A 14,816-nucleotide genomic window follows, 5' to 3' on the forward strand; every position below is an offset into this window, starting at 1 on the left:
TGAGCATTGGATCAGATATTTATAGATCATCCCAAATCTGTCCCCCCCCTGCATATTGGTCCAGATTTGTGTGTGCTTTTGTGTTGCACTAATTGTGAAACTCCAGAAAGCTGGAAATGAGTACAGGTAGCATTGTAGTTTGATGTGAAGTGTGTGTGTGTGTGTGTGTGTGTGTGTGTGTGTGTGTGTGTGTGTGTGTGTGTGTGTGTGTGTGTGTGTGTGTGTGTGTGTGTGTGTGTGTGTGTGTGTGTGTGTGTGTGTGTGTGTGTGTGTGTGTGTGTGTGTGTGTGTGTGTGTGTGTGTGTGTGTGTGTGTTCTCTCCCATTGCTTTATATTCCACTTTATATTTATCAGGAAAACACCCCAGCAATCATCCCCTTCTTTTTCCCCCCTCTCGCTGTCTTGATGTATTCATTAGTCTCAGCAAATCAAAGATAACAATATCTATTGATACTATATCGGGATAATTTCATACTGCTTGTCACGAGCCAAAAAACCAAATGCGGGATGCGAATGCAAGCAAGCCCTCTTGAGCTGATTAGTGTGTGAAGTGTGCTTGTTAGGCATACTGTGAAGTGTGCTTGTTATATATCCACCCCTCACGCTTGATTACCGCTGGCGATTTACTACCAATGGCTGTGTACAGCACACACTCTGTACATTGCAGGGGATCCAATGTGTCCACTGATAAATGCAAATCAAAAAAAAATATTCCAGTTCTTGTACTCTTTCTCGGGGAAAAAAAAGCAATCTGAAGATATTAAATGGTTATTAAATTAAACGACCACCTACTTTTTGAGGGAGGCGTTTTCAAAATTACCCTCAAATACTGAAAAACACGAAAACATAAAAGAAATGGTGCCATATTCTCCAAAAACACACTATCAGCACATTTAATTTAATTTTCCTCTTCTACCTGGTTCCCTCGCCCCCTTTTTTTTTGTTCTAACTCTCCTTTTTCCTCATCCTTTTATCACTCTTTTGTAGTTGGTGAAGCTTAAGTCGTGACAATAGAATATGTTATTCCATATGCTGTATTATTGGACACGCTCTTCCATAATACATGCATTCCAACGAGAATCCCTCAGTAATTGTGGGACTGAATATAATATGGATTTAAAATACGATGTGAATATTTTGTGGGAAGGTGAAATACCCTGCTGTGATTCTCCATCTGGCCTGTGTGCCGTATTGGAATGGACCATCCTCCTTTACTGTGCTGGGCTGGAATAAGCTTCACTTTAAAGGATCAATTCTTTTATTATTGAAGTCGGTCTCGGTAGTGCAGGCTAATACATTCTGCATTGATCTCTCCCAAAACCTTTATTGCCATTCCTTCCAGCGAGGCTCACATTTAAAAAGATATGTTCACAAGAATAAGATTTTACAAAGTGACTGGAGGACAAATAAGCCTATAAACTAGGGTATTCACGTTTTAGTGCAAAGGGAAGACAGCGGAGAATAAGGAGTCGGAGTTGCCAGCAGGCGTTTTGAATATCATTACCGGCTTTGCAGGGAGAAATTGAAATCATAAGCATAAGGAAAGTACCTGGTAATTAAAACTGTCTAGCTGCGCCAAGGCTTTGATACCTGCTCACGAAAGTGTGTGTGTACGTGTGGGTGTGGGTGTGTGTCTCCCTCAATGTAGATATTGTGGCTGCACAAATTTTGGTCAGGTTTGGTTTGAAGCAAAGTTACCCCTCTGTGTGTGTGTGTGTGTGTGTGTGTGTGTGTGTGTGTGTGTGTGTGTGTGTGTGTGTGTGTGTGTGTGTGTGTGTGTGTGTGTGTGTGTGTGTGTGTGTGTGTGTGTGTGTGTGTGTGTGTGTGTGTGTGTGTGTGTGTGTGTGTGTGTGTGTGTGTGTGTGTGTGTGAAAGCCAGAGTGTAATTTGCACTTTTTCCACAATGTGAGATCCACTAAAGCCCACTCTGTCAGAGGGATGTTGGGTATGCAGTATATTCACAACGTGCTGTAGAGTGTGTGTGTGTCATTATTTACCCTGTTGTAAGTGAAAGCAGCCATGGATTGCAGTGGGTTGTGACTCTATCTCTTCTTAGTATGCACGATCCACCTGTCTGTGTCGTATACAGTACGTAGCGATGTCTACCATGAGTGGAACCCTGTTGTGATTAAAAGGAAGCACACTCAGACACACTACCTTGACGCCGGAGCTCCATTGTGTCTTAACTTTCAGAATTTGGAAAAACCTGAGCTGCAGTTTGTCTGAATATTGAACTGTGGAGCGACCACAAAACACTTTGATGGTGGCTGTATCCAAATCAAAGCCTGAAGCTTGCGTGCCAGGCCCTTATTGAACAAATTTGCGCCAATGAAGCCAGCAGTTGAGGACATTAATGATCCGGACCCACTGGGGTCTGGAGCTCCGCACCCACAGGCTAGCCGCTCGATCACCAATCAATAGCTTTTTATTAAAATTGTTTGCGAGGCAACACAAATCCATATTGTTTTGCCTAGGACAGGGGCACCCATGTGAAATATGTTGGGACATATTTATATATTTTTTTCCAGATGAATGCAGAAAATGATTGGTTGATATGCATGAGAAAAAACAGAGGGGCAGTGGTTTGGCATTATTGGAATATCCATTTCAACATTGATTTTCATAAGAGATGCATTTGTGATTATCTTATTTTCTCTTCCCTCAACGGGGTTGAATTACATATCATATTATCCCTGGTATTAAGGCAAAATTAATAACACAACTAATTATAATACTTATGTCTAATGATATGCTGCAAGGGTCCTATTGATTCAGTCGAGATGCATTTAGAGGAAATGGCTTGGAGCTTTGCCTGACGACGGTCGCTGCCAGTGTGCTCGGCTCTCTCTCTCTCTCTCTCTCTCTCTCTCTCTCTCTCTCTGTCTCTCTCTGTCTGGAGTGGCACTGCTGCACGCAGAATAAGATCAACTGCAATAGACAGAACTCTCCACTTTTATTAGCGTCAGTACTTAAAATACAACCTCCATTAACGGTTGGCGGTGATTTAAGTGGGATTTTTTTTCACCTGTTATCTAAAAAGGTCTAATCCTCTGATGTCACTGTTGTCCAGGCTCTGGTTGTGTTTGTAAGTGTTGATGTATATTTGATAGTAGGTGTACCACTATGACATTCATTTGAAAATAAAAAAGAGTCTTTCAAATACAAGCAGGGAGTTTAAAAAGCTTACGCCGAACATTTCAGAGTGATAGAAAATAATGTGAGACGATTAAGGCTGAAATGTGTTGGGAAGCAAGAGAAATGTTAAAGGTTGGGACAGTCCAACAACAAATGATACTAATCCTAAAATGTTTGACTGTGCAACTTGTTTGTACACAGGCAGGTGAACATTTGGACTCTTTACCCGTGTGTCTAATGTATAAAAGTGCTTTGGTATCTCTTAACTTATTATCTTTAATTTCATCACAAGGTGGAGATTTTCCCCATCTTGGCCTGATAAAAGCCTTTCTGAGGGAACTCCAAATCATACAAAGCAGCCTCCAAACCGACAGAGAGAGTGAGAAAAGAGAGAATTAATCGAGTTTTCACATACCGGGTTTAGTTTTCCCATGAAGCGATCACCAACTCCACGTCGGTATTCGCTCGCTCTCTTCGTCATCGCTTCTCTGATTCATCTTTTTTGATCGCGTACGTCTAATCACTTCTTCTGCAGTCGGGAAGATTTGATGAGTTGTGGCTTTTTTGGAAGAGGGCAGTGAAGTGCAGTTACAAATGTCCGCCAAAAGAGGGCAACATGATGTCAGAATTGTTCCCCCCCACCACCGCCACCTTCTTCCATAGACTTACTTAGCTAGTGCAAGCCAGTGAACATGGAAGGGGGGAGTTGTAGGTGCTGGGTTAAACGTGTAAGTAACAATAATTTACATTTATGCCTGGAACGACTTCCCCCGCGCTGTCAGTCTGCAGTTCAAAGCTCTCTTCCACTCTCCTGGCAACAAAGCGAGCCGTCTTGTCACAACCGGCACCAAATAGCACGGCGGAGTGGATGAAGTTCTTCACAGTCAAGGTGTCATTATGGAAGACCTTGCCTCTGTGCGGTGGTTGCTTAAAAACAAAAGGGTGGGGGGAGGGAGGGGGAATTAAATATGCCACTCTTCCTTCCTTCTTTCCTCTTTTGCTCCTCATCATGGCTGCGGAAACAAGCGTAGATATGGGCCTCGACCAAGGACGCTTAGATGCGAAACAGCCTCATAATGCTGTCTTGATTGTGTTGATTTGTCTGATTTGCATTCGGCCGTTCACTCTGTAACTATTTTCCCCGTGCCGTTCCCTCTCTCTGTGATCAGGTGGAGCGCCGATAGCAACGGCCAATTTTATTTTATCTTTTTTGTCTGAATAGGCACAAAAGAAGAGTAATAGATCACACAGTAGCTGACATCTTTTTGCCATCCCTTGTTTTTGGAGTGTAAAAATCCCACAGTCCATTTGTTCTATGATGTGACAACATTGATGATGGGATGACAGATGTCTTACCAGCCCACCCCTCAGTGCCAACAACCTGCCACCCCCCCCCCTATCCACCCTACCCTACACACACACACACACACACACACACACACACACACACACACACACACACACACACACACACACACACACACACACACACACACACACACACACACACACACACACACACACACACACACACACACACTGGAACAGTTTGCCCCCGTTCAGTTGGGGGTCGACCGCAGAGCACAGCTGCATTGCTCCAGTATGGTGGAGCCCCCTTAACCTTGCCCCCCTGGAAGCCTCCTGCCTCCTTTCCCCCTCCACCCCCCCCTCTCCATCCTCTTTCCTCTCCCCTCCCTCCTCTCTGGAGGAAGGAGTGATATGCCTCCTTGGCACGGCAAAGCCTCTTTGTTCCCTGCCAGGTTGGCTGCAGGAAGCCGCGGGAGGCAGGGTCAGCTGTAATTCAGGCTCTGGCCAGTAGAGGATGATGTGCCCTGCGTGGCAACGAGGACACGGGACCCCTGTAGTGAATTCTAGAAGCACCCAAATTGGAATTTATTGTCATTTTAAATTTTTTTCTTCTTACAATACAACTCAACCACTTGTGATTGTAAGCACAAGGCCTAATTGCATATATTATAATTGTTATCACATGCAGTAATAGGGTAGTGGTAACAATTGCTATGCGTAATGGCAGCGCATGTAGAACAATTCAATTACTGTGGACATGCTGTACAATTAGACTATGCCATTCTGGAATAGATTGGGAAATTACTTACATATTCACTGGGTGTGATGCATTCAGAAATCATATTTTTCTGGGTCTCTGCATGTCCGCCGAGGCAAAGGAGCGTCAGGGCCGTGTTGGAATTTACCCATCCTGTCTGATAGCTTTCAATTTGTTGCTCTGGAGAAAAAACAAAATGGGCTCGCTTGCAAGACCCGATACTGATGCTGATCGCCACGTGCCAGGTCTCCCTCCGACTCTCCTCCGACCTCCCCGACTGTTGTTCTTTTTTTTTTTGCAACTCTGTATTCTGTCTGCGGTATTTGCATCTTTTCCTGTAATATTCCTAATCCCACGCAAAACCACACAAGCAACAGCAGGTGCGTTTAGGCACAGCGTATGTAAAACAAACCTTCCTTGCCGTACAAACGTTTGAAACAAACAAACTCATTAGAAATACAGATCCTGTTCCCTTTTTGTTCTTTGTATTATTTTATCTAGGCTAATGCGGTATGGATATTCAGCGTACACTTCTGCTGAAGTCGTCATTTTGTTTCCAGTGAAAACACCAATGCACACTGTGTCTATATGTATTATTATTATTGCCTGTTTTCCTTCTTGCCAGGTTTTTGTAGAACATTTAGCTAATTGATTATCACATGCCTCGGCCTTATCAGCAAACCGTTATTTTGTAAATGAATATTCAAGAGAGATTTTTCCCTCTCTTTGCCTTTGTAGTACATTATTTGCGGACAAAATATGCAAACACGGAGAAAGGCAGCTTGCTTTTCTGCCTCACTGCCTAATTACATTTTGTGCTCGCACCTATACCGAAGCACGGCGTGTATTTATAGTGGAGGAGAATGAATTCACACACTCCCCCGACTGCAATCGTATGCCAGGCATCTGCTTATGAAGTGGCTCTTTCTCTGGGATGGTTCTGCAATTGCTCTCCCCCCACAGATGAGTGGAAAAAAAAGAGAGAGAGATCGAGCTTGGGAAAGAAAGAAAAGGCAAAAAAAAAAAAAAAAAAGGAAAAGGAAGGAGAGAAAGGAGCTTAATCGCTCCTGTCTGTTTCCTGCTCCCACCAACCCCTCTAAATCCACCGCCTGGCTCATCTTCTGTGTGATCAATTTGATTTGTTTATGTTTATGCGCCGTCTTTCTTGTCGCTGTCGCCATCTTTGCGCGGGAGCCTCGTCGGGGGAGAGGAAATGGATGACGGCGACGACGGAGGGAAAGAGAGAAGAAGAAGAAGGGAAGGAAGGAAGGATGGATGGACTGACAGGTGGAGGAGGTGGGATGGTGGGGGGGGGGGGGGGGGATCAGAGAGTGAGATGGAGTGACAGAAGGGATGTGACAGACAGAAAGCGAGCGAGAAAATGGAGGGGGGGGGTCGTTTATCTGTGACATCCCTTGTCATCATATATGTAGATGCCTTTTGAAGTTTGCAGTGTGTGTGTGTCTCTCTCTACCACGGTAATGCACCGTGCATCTGTGCTCTAGATTTGACTAAAAACCCTGAGCACCTTACTGCGCCCAGTTAGGCTGCGGCGGCTAATCGTGCTTGGCAGAACATACTCTGCCTTAATTTTAGCCATAATGACGATGAGAGGGGCGAAATGATACTTTAAAGAGCAGAGGAGAGTGAAGTCGAAAAAAAAAGAGGAGGAAGAAGAAGAGGGGAATGAAAAGAGTGAGAAAAAAAACAGATAGAGGGAGAGAGAGAGAGAGAGAGAGAGAGAAGCTGTGAAGGTGATTAGTTGTACTGGCGGATCTTGGCGGTGGAGGAGGTTGGAACACTAATCCTTGCTTTGGTTGGAGACATTTTCGCGCAGTAGGTCCCTTCTTTCCGCCCCCTCTCAATTTTAAGCCCCGTGTCAAGCTCAAGCCCTTCTTTTCCAGCGCTCACTTGCTCTCATTTCCTCTGCCTTCTGGCAAGCCCTGCTATTTATAAGAAAAATCATTTTTCTTTTCTCTCTCTCTCTCTCTCCCTTCCTCTCTCTCTCACCGTCTCTCTCTCTCTCTCTCTCTCTCTCTCTCTCTCTCTCTCTCTCTCTCTCTCTCTCTTTCTCCTTTAATTCTTTCCTGGCGTGTTTGATTTTCTGCCCTGCTTAGGAAGGTGCCCAGATGAGTGGCAGCCAGCCAGGGCTCGTCTCTCCTCCGCTCTTCCTCCCTCTCTCCTCTCCTCTTCCTCGTCCTCCTCAACATGTTGAATTTGAACGTACAGAATTGCTGGCGTAAACACTCGCAAACTCGCAAAAACAACCACGTTTGCATATCAGATTCGCAGTGGAAACGGTAGCGCCGCCAGATCAGGCCGCCGCGTATCGATGACAAGCTCACATTAGAGGCTTTCCTGCCATTTTGCATAACGAGTGTAGCGATGTGAATTGGCCCAGTGCCCAGACAATAAGACATAGATTTTACAGTATGACATCATTTATCCACTGCATTATTTGATTATTTTGGCTGGTTTCTAATGTGATGCTTCTGTCCGATGTCTCTTCAAATCGTCAGCATCATTTCTTCTGCTTTGATCCACTCCGCCGAAGAAGAAGAAGAGGATGTTTGAGCGTCCGACTACACACTACAACTGCAATGTACACACATGCATATGAAGACAGAATTGTATCTATATATGCAACTTTGATATGCCAACGCTAGATATAAAGAAAACTGGACTTTACACATTTACATTCATGCCAAACACTCCAGGGCCTGTCAATGCTTTAGACCAGATATCATCCAAACTGCCATTGATTTGCTTGTCCTTTGGCCCTTTTCCATGGCTTGGGAAATGAATCACGTCTTTTTATTTTTTTTGAGTTGTTGTTCTTCTTGGCATCATCTTTTTAATCCATACACTCCTCGTTTTCCATAAATAACAGGGCACAACTCGTCTTGGACCAGGCTTGCAACGTTGAGTGCTTTTGTTCTGGAAAGGATGACAGGAGCGCTCGAGGTGCTTCACACGCACGCAAACACATCCTTAACCACCCTTTTAGAGGTAGATTAAATTTAGAGCTCGCTAAAAGATGCATTTCCATGTCTATGAGGCACGTTGGAGATTTTATACAACCTCGCGCGCGACAATAACAGAGAAAGACAGTTTGAATCACGGAACTAACACGTCATCTGTTGAATAAAAGGGTTTAAAAGGTTTAAGTTACGCAGGATGTATGATTATAATCCCTAACCGTTCAACTCCTCTCCATTTACAACTGCTGTTCGCCATGTTTCAGCTGCTGCAGTGGGTAAAATTAATTTCCCTGACCTCTGTATGGCCCAAACAGCATGGGGTCAAATTCCAACGTTCATTACGCTCCTGTTTTATTTCACTATAAAATATGTGCAACTGGATAACGAGAGCTTGGGGAATCCACGTATAGATTTTTATTTCATGGTCCCAGGAAAAAAATAATTAAAGGAGAATAAACAGCCACCTGGTCAGATGGGGGGGTGTTGAAACAGGAAGTTAAGAAAAAATGACTGAAGTGGTTGGGTTTGCTAATATGTGTGGGGGGAGAGATGAGAGATGCAACATATGGAGTTCATGTGATGGCAGAGCTCGTCTTTAAATTGTCTATGTCTTTTGTGTGTGTTTGCGCGTGTGTGTGCATCTGCTTTTAAATGCAAGCACACACGCGCAAACATGCACGCACACAGGCTTTTAAAGAAAAAAAAGAAGAAAAAAAATCTCATTACCTATAGACTTTCAAGCTGTTTGGGCTGCAGCATTTTAGTGCAAGTCTTTGAAAATCCCTCTTTAATTTGGACTTGGCTCCAATAGATCAACCTCAAACATGAACTGTTCCTGCTATTTTTCAAAGGGGGGTGGGGGGGTTGTATATTCCCTCTAAAGGTGGTTTTATATAATGCACACTGAGGCAGTTGTTCCAGGTGTGCGACCGTAAGACGTCAACAAGGTGTAAGCATCGATAATTGCGCCCACTTAGCGAGCCCGGGCTGTGTCGGTTTTACTCTCAAATAACCTTCCCCCAGCCACGGAACTTGCGGCCAACAACTGCCACGTACAGACTGTGAAGACTCCGAGCTGCACTCCTGCTTCATGTGGGAGGGAAGAGTCAAATACCTCAGTGTTTAGGCCTCAGGCAATAGGACGTTTTTTGGTAGACCAAACATTTCTCTGAGGAAGAGCTGCTCTGGAGGCAGAATAATCGTATTGGTAAACCTCAGCGGGTGAAGCCACTGTGGGAAAGAGGTTCGAAAGTTTAGGTCACTGGAAAGCTTGAATGGCAATGAAGGAACTGTGAATGGAAAACATTTCTTTTTTGCTGTGCTACAGAGGTGGTGCGGCGCATGACAGTGCCTTACTGACTGCATCTGTGACCCTTCAAATGCGTCTGAGTCTCTCTATACTTTACTCTAACAAATTGCTCCATCCAGTAACGATCCCTCTGTGGTGACGCTGCAGTGGTTTCCATTACATAACTCAGAGGCAATGTGATTTTTCGATTCTGTATTTAAGTACTTGTGCTTGATTACGTTTATCTTTAGATTCTGATGAGGAATATGATGAGTCGGGCGATTTTATCACCAAGGCAGATGTTGCTGAAACAAGTGGAGTTGATTTGTATCAAACTCCTTCCTCAGAGTGGGGCTAACACATACTCAGACATAATGCTGGATATGTCAGCACTCACTGCATCAGAGCGCGTGGGGACTGGGTATATTCTCTAATTGATTTTTCATTTGTTGGGATGCTTTTGCAGTCCAACAAAAACTCGGCTTGTTTCCTGTATTCATGCCTGTGGCGCTCCTGATTGTGTCTGGTTAGCAAACAAAGGTTAGCAGTGGATGTTGTAGGCTGTTGTGGTTGATTCGAACTTGGCAGGTCAGCCAGGATAGCTTCTTAACCTTGATAGGATGATTTTTTTTGTAGATTGATGGCTCGATCGCTCCATTACTGCATGACTTATTCACTTATATTCGCCGGAAAAGTCAAATTTGAGCATTTCACGAATGTAAAGCTGGGACACGGCTACGAAATTGCTATGGAGGGAAAATGTCATCAATTCACCTCCATAACAAAAGGATTACAATGTTTAAAATACTTTTCCTAAAGTGACGACGGTAGACAACGCTGGCAAACATTAACCAGACAGACGAATCCCAACAAAGCGGTTCAGCATTTCTCATCAGCCGAGCACAGGAAAAGCATCTGTAAATATTGTAGCTGTGGTGGCTGTTGTCACGGTAACATAAAGGCGGATACAATTATGACATATTTGAAAATCTGCATTAATTCAACTAGCGTAATCTATGGCTGTGTGCAACAATACGGAGACGACTCCTCGGCTGCGATTGTGACAAATTGTGACGTCGTTGAATGAAAATATCCAATGACGACTCACCAGGTTATAAATATAGCCACGGCCATGAGATGTACATTAGCTGTCATACTCCCTAATACATAAGTGAGTAGGTCTTACTGTAAGGTACACACACACACACACACATACAGGGACAGGCCAGACACACTATCATCGCCTGAAAGACCTGGATGAGAACAGCCATTCAAATTAGTCAAAATGTCAGTCTGGCCAGTCAGTAATGGACTCTATAGGTGTCGGATGCTGCTTGATTGATATCCCCCCCCACTTCACCTTCCCCTGGCTAGGGAACTGCAAACTGTCCCTATCCCTAAGTAACTTTCCACATAAAAAAACCCAGCGCAAATCTCTCTTAATCCTCTCACCTTTGCATGCTCGGTAATGGCGTGAAGTGAATAATGCGCTCTGCTTCCCTGAAAAGAAGTCATCCGATCCAGGAATGGTCTTTTTTTTTTCTTCCCCTCTCTCCCCCCACCCGCCCCCCCTGTTTTTTTTTCTCTTTTGCAGTGACCACTGGGCTCTTAAAGTCACCGGCTGGCAGTGTCCTTGCCAGCCGCCAAACTCCATCAAGTCGGCTCGACAGCGCGGGCCGGAAGAGCGCCGGACGATAAATGGAATGAAACTTTTAGAGGTGTGTGTCAAAGGAGGTGAAGGGAGACGGAGGCATGGAGAGAAGGAGGAGGAGGAGGACAAAGAGGAGAGGGTGGGGAGATGGGTCTTCATCTTTTAATGGCAGCGGCTGCGAGAGGAGAGGCAAAGTGGGTAAGAGAGGACATTGAAGGAGCAAGACGAGGGGAGCGAGAGGGAGAGAGAGAGAGAGGGGAGCGTTTAGTTCTGATAGATATTGATAGAGATTGTAATGAATGTGGTGAGGGCATGGCACCCTAAAGCGCTGCAGTGGTAATGCAGGGTGACAGTGTATTTGTACTAATAACCCCTAAAAGTGGTGATAAAATACTCCACTCCCCTACTGGAGCCCCTGATGGATGTGCTGGGAGTAATTAAACTCCATTAGGCTGCGGGTCCACTTACCATGTGTCTCTGTGTCTGTGTGTGTGTGTGTGTGTGTGTGTGTGTGTGTGTGTGTGTGTGAGTGTGTGTTTGAATGTCTTAAAACATCACTCCCCTTAGGGATCAGGCCATTCCAGGTATAAGGGCAAGAGTACAGCTAGTGTCTCCCTCTCTCTCTCTCTCTCTTTCGCTCTCTCTCTTTCGCTCTCTCTCTCTCGCGCTCCGTGTGCGTGTGTGAGACGTGCGCGCGCGTGTTTGTTCGCGGCGAAGCCCATACGTTCCTTTGGAAATGACACATACATCATTTGGATCTGTGACACTAAGTATACGCCGGCTCTTCACTTGACTGAATTCCCAAAGGTTGGTAGTGTACAGTAGGTGCAGTGTCAGTGTCATTGTCACCCGACACGTTGCTGTGTTTTGCTGTTGACAGGGAAGCACACGCCGCCGCTGTTTTTCACCACAGGAAATGTTTTGACTCTACAGTGAGCCAGGGGAAAAGCCCGCGGCAAGACCACCGTACCAGGCACACTGGGAATAGCGCTGGCCCTGCGTCTACTGCCACGCTTTGGAACTCAACCACTCGGATATACACACACCCACACACACACGCGCACACACACAAGCGAGTGCATGTGCCACAAATGCACGCACACACAGTGTTATCGCGGTAAATAAGCTACTTGGTAATCTTCACCCTCGAAGTCAGTGAGCGTGCAGTATGAAGCAGTAACGACTCCCAATATGATAAAAATAAAAAGACTAATATGACACACACACCTCACTAAGAGACACACACACGCACGTTGTCTTTAACGTGGTTGATTCCACAGGCCCACCGTCGCGGGTTGGCACCCAGGCACGTCCGAAATCGACGCCTCTCTCTGCATTCGGCCTTGTGTGTAACGACCCTCCAGGGAGGCCTCACCTGATTGGCCGGCTGAGCCGACGTGTCCAGGTGCAGCAACATAAGCGTTTCATTAAAAATTGAAGGCAACGTTTTGTAAAAAAAAAAAAAAGTCAGTGCGGTGTGTGTAAAAGAGGGAGGACAGGAAGGAGGGGGGAGAGGGGAGGGGGGGGCGAGACAAGACGTTCTGGCACAAGTCCAAACCTAGATGTATATGAGCTGCTGCTTCGTCTGCTTCATCGTCGTCTTCTTGTCTGCCTCGTCTCCTTCCCTCCTCTCCCCTCTCTCTCTCTCTCTCTAATCACACTCTGACTTTACTTGACCTTTCTGCAGCTAATTAGTCGGCTTGTTGAAAAGGATTGTGGGTAGTATATCTTCGGCAATGATATCAGCGCTCTGGTCTTTCTGCAACTTAAAAAAAACCACGCCGGTGATTAATTCCAAGTGGCCATTTTTCAAAAAACTCTTCTTCCCTAAAACACACAAAACGGTAGAATATCAGTGTTTCTGTGACCTCGGGGCTCCCAGTGGCTGAAAAAGGAGAGCGATGGCTAGAAGTGTGACTTAGGGTGCCACACCTTTCTACTAAAAATAATTATCACCTCTACGTCTAATGGTGTTAAAGTGCTAATAATTTCAATAATACTTGCTTTTTGGAATTGTGCTATATTGAATAATTGTAATAATTTAGAAGCGATTCAATTAAACTGAATGTTGGATAGGTGGATACATGCTGCTGTTTAGACTTAGAAATAATTAAACGGCCACTTATTTGTCTCATGAGAGAACTCGCATTTGGAAATGATTGTGTTAGTTAGAACGAGTGGGTGGAATTGCACTGGAAAATAATTTTACTGCTATATTTTTATGACTTTATTTATGCAAATTGTGTTTTGTCTTCAAGTGGCTGAAAAGCTGTGTGTGTGTGTGTGTGTGTGTGTGTGTGTGTGTGTGTGTGTGTGTGTGTGTGTGTGTGTGTGTGTGTGTGTGTGTGTGTGTGTGTGTGTGTGTGTGTGTGTGTGTGTGTGTGTGTGTGTGTGTGTTGTGCGAACAGCTGGATGTGACTCAAGTCCTGAGCTGATGGCTGTTCTCGCCGCGTTGACGTGTGCCTTCAGGTGCATAGTGTTCTCCATTTCACGCATAAAAGAGTTGGCATGCGCGTACACGTACGCACACGCACTCTCACACTTGCTCACACGAGGGCAAGGTAAATGCATGCAAACATCCCCAACCCTCCACCCCCTCCCCCCCATACATCCAGGTGTGTGTGTGTATGTATGTGTGTCAGCGGCTGTGATTGACTGTGTCTGATGTTTCAATGTCTACTGTCTCATCTCTCCACCTTCTGCTGTTTTATTCCGACTAATCATTTATCTTCTTTAACTGAGAATCCGTGAAAGGGAACATTTGTTGACACTTCTATCAAATGTTTACCTGATCAGAATGCATATCCTTAACTATATTAATAAAGTGTCCAAAAAAAGCTTACGGAGGAGGTTTTTAATTGACACAGTCTTTATGATCCATTTCTTTATTTAGAGTATATAAACAGCCACTAGATTCTGTTAAACTGTGAACATGTTGTGTCATTAAATAAAAAGCTTTATTTCTGTTATATCTCTATCCGGCCATATGATTTGTTTGTGGTACATAATATCAAATTTAATGTTACCTTTTTCAGGCTGATGGTGCCCATATTGTCGCTTTAATTGTCCAAATTGGACTTGTAAAAAGTCTGACAGGATCCCTTCTCTCCCTTGAGAATCACTTTCCAATCAGCTCATTTTGGAAACGTGAGCCGTCCCATTTTTCTTCTTGTTGTTGTTGCATCTATTGAATTTTAATATATGTAAAATCTACTTTTCTGAGGTCACAAGCAGGTTTTTAACTGCAGTTTCAGATCACATTTGCTTGTGTTGAGTTCATTCTCTATGCTCCTATCATGTGCATTGATCATTCATCAGGCAATCAGCAATGCATATTGTACCTCTCATTCCATAACTGGTACAATCGGGTTTGATGTTGCTCCCCTCCATCAAATCCCAATTCATCTTTTTCGAGCCTCAACAGCATTAAACAGCAAAATGCATTTTCACTTTCTCATGCCGCCAGTGAAGGAAATACATGCAATTCTCCATCAAAGATGCATCAATTAGGCGTGATGTAAAGAGAAAGGACGATCTATAGTTTGGAGGATTTATTTAATTTGCTTCTGTAATTGCATGCAATTTACAGACTCATTATTTTACAATTTAGTGCATTTAACAGCAGCTGGAGGGCAGATAATGGTGGGGCTACAGGGGGCTAACACGGGCCCCAGATGGACCCCAAACATGATGAAA

This window comes from Genypterus blacodes, unplaced genomic scaffold (assembly GCF_046128005.1).
Source record: "Genypterus blacodes isolate CSIRO-AG114 ecotype Tasmania unplaced genomic scaffold, CSIRO-AGI_Gbla_v1 ptg000012l_1, whole genome shotgun sequence".
NCBI classification, from domain to species: domain Eukaryota; kingdom Metazoa; phylum Chordata; class Actinopteri; order Ophidiiformes; family Ophidiidae; genus Genypterus; species Genypterus blacodes.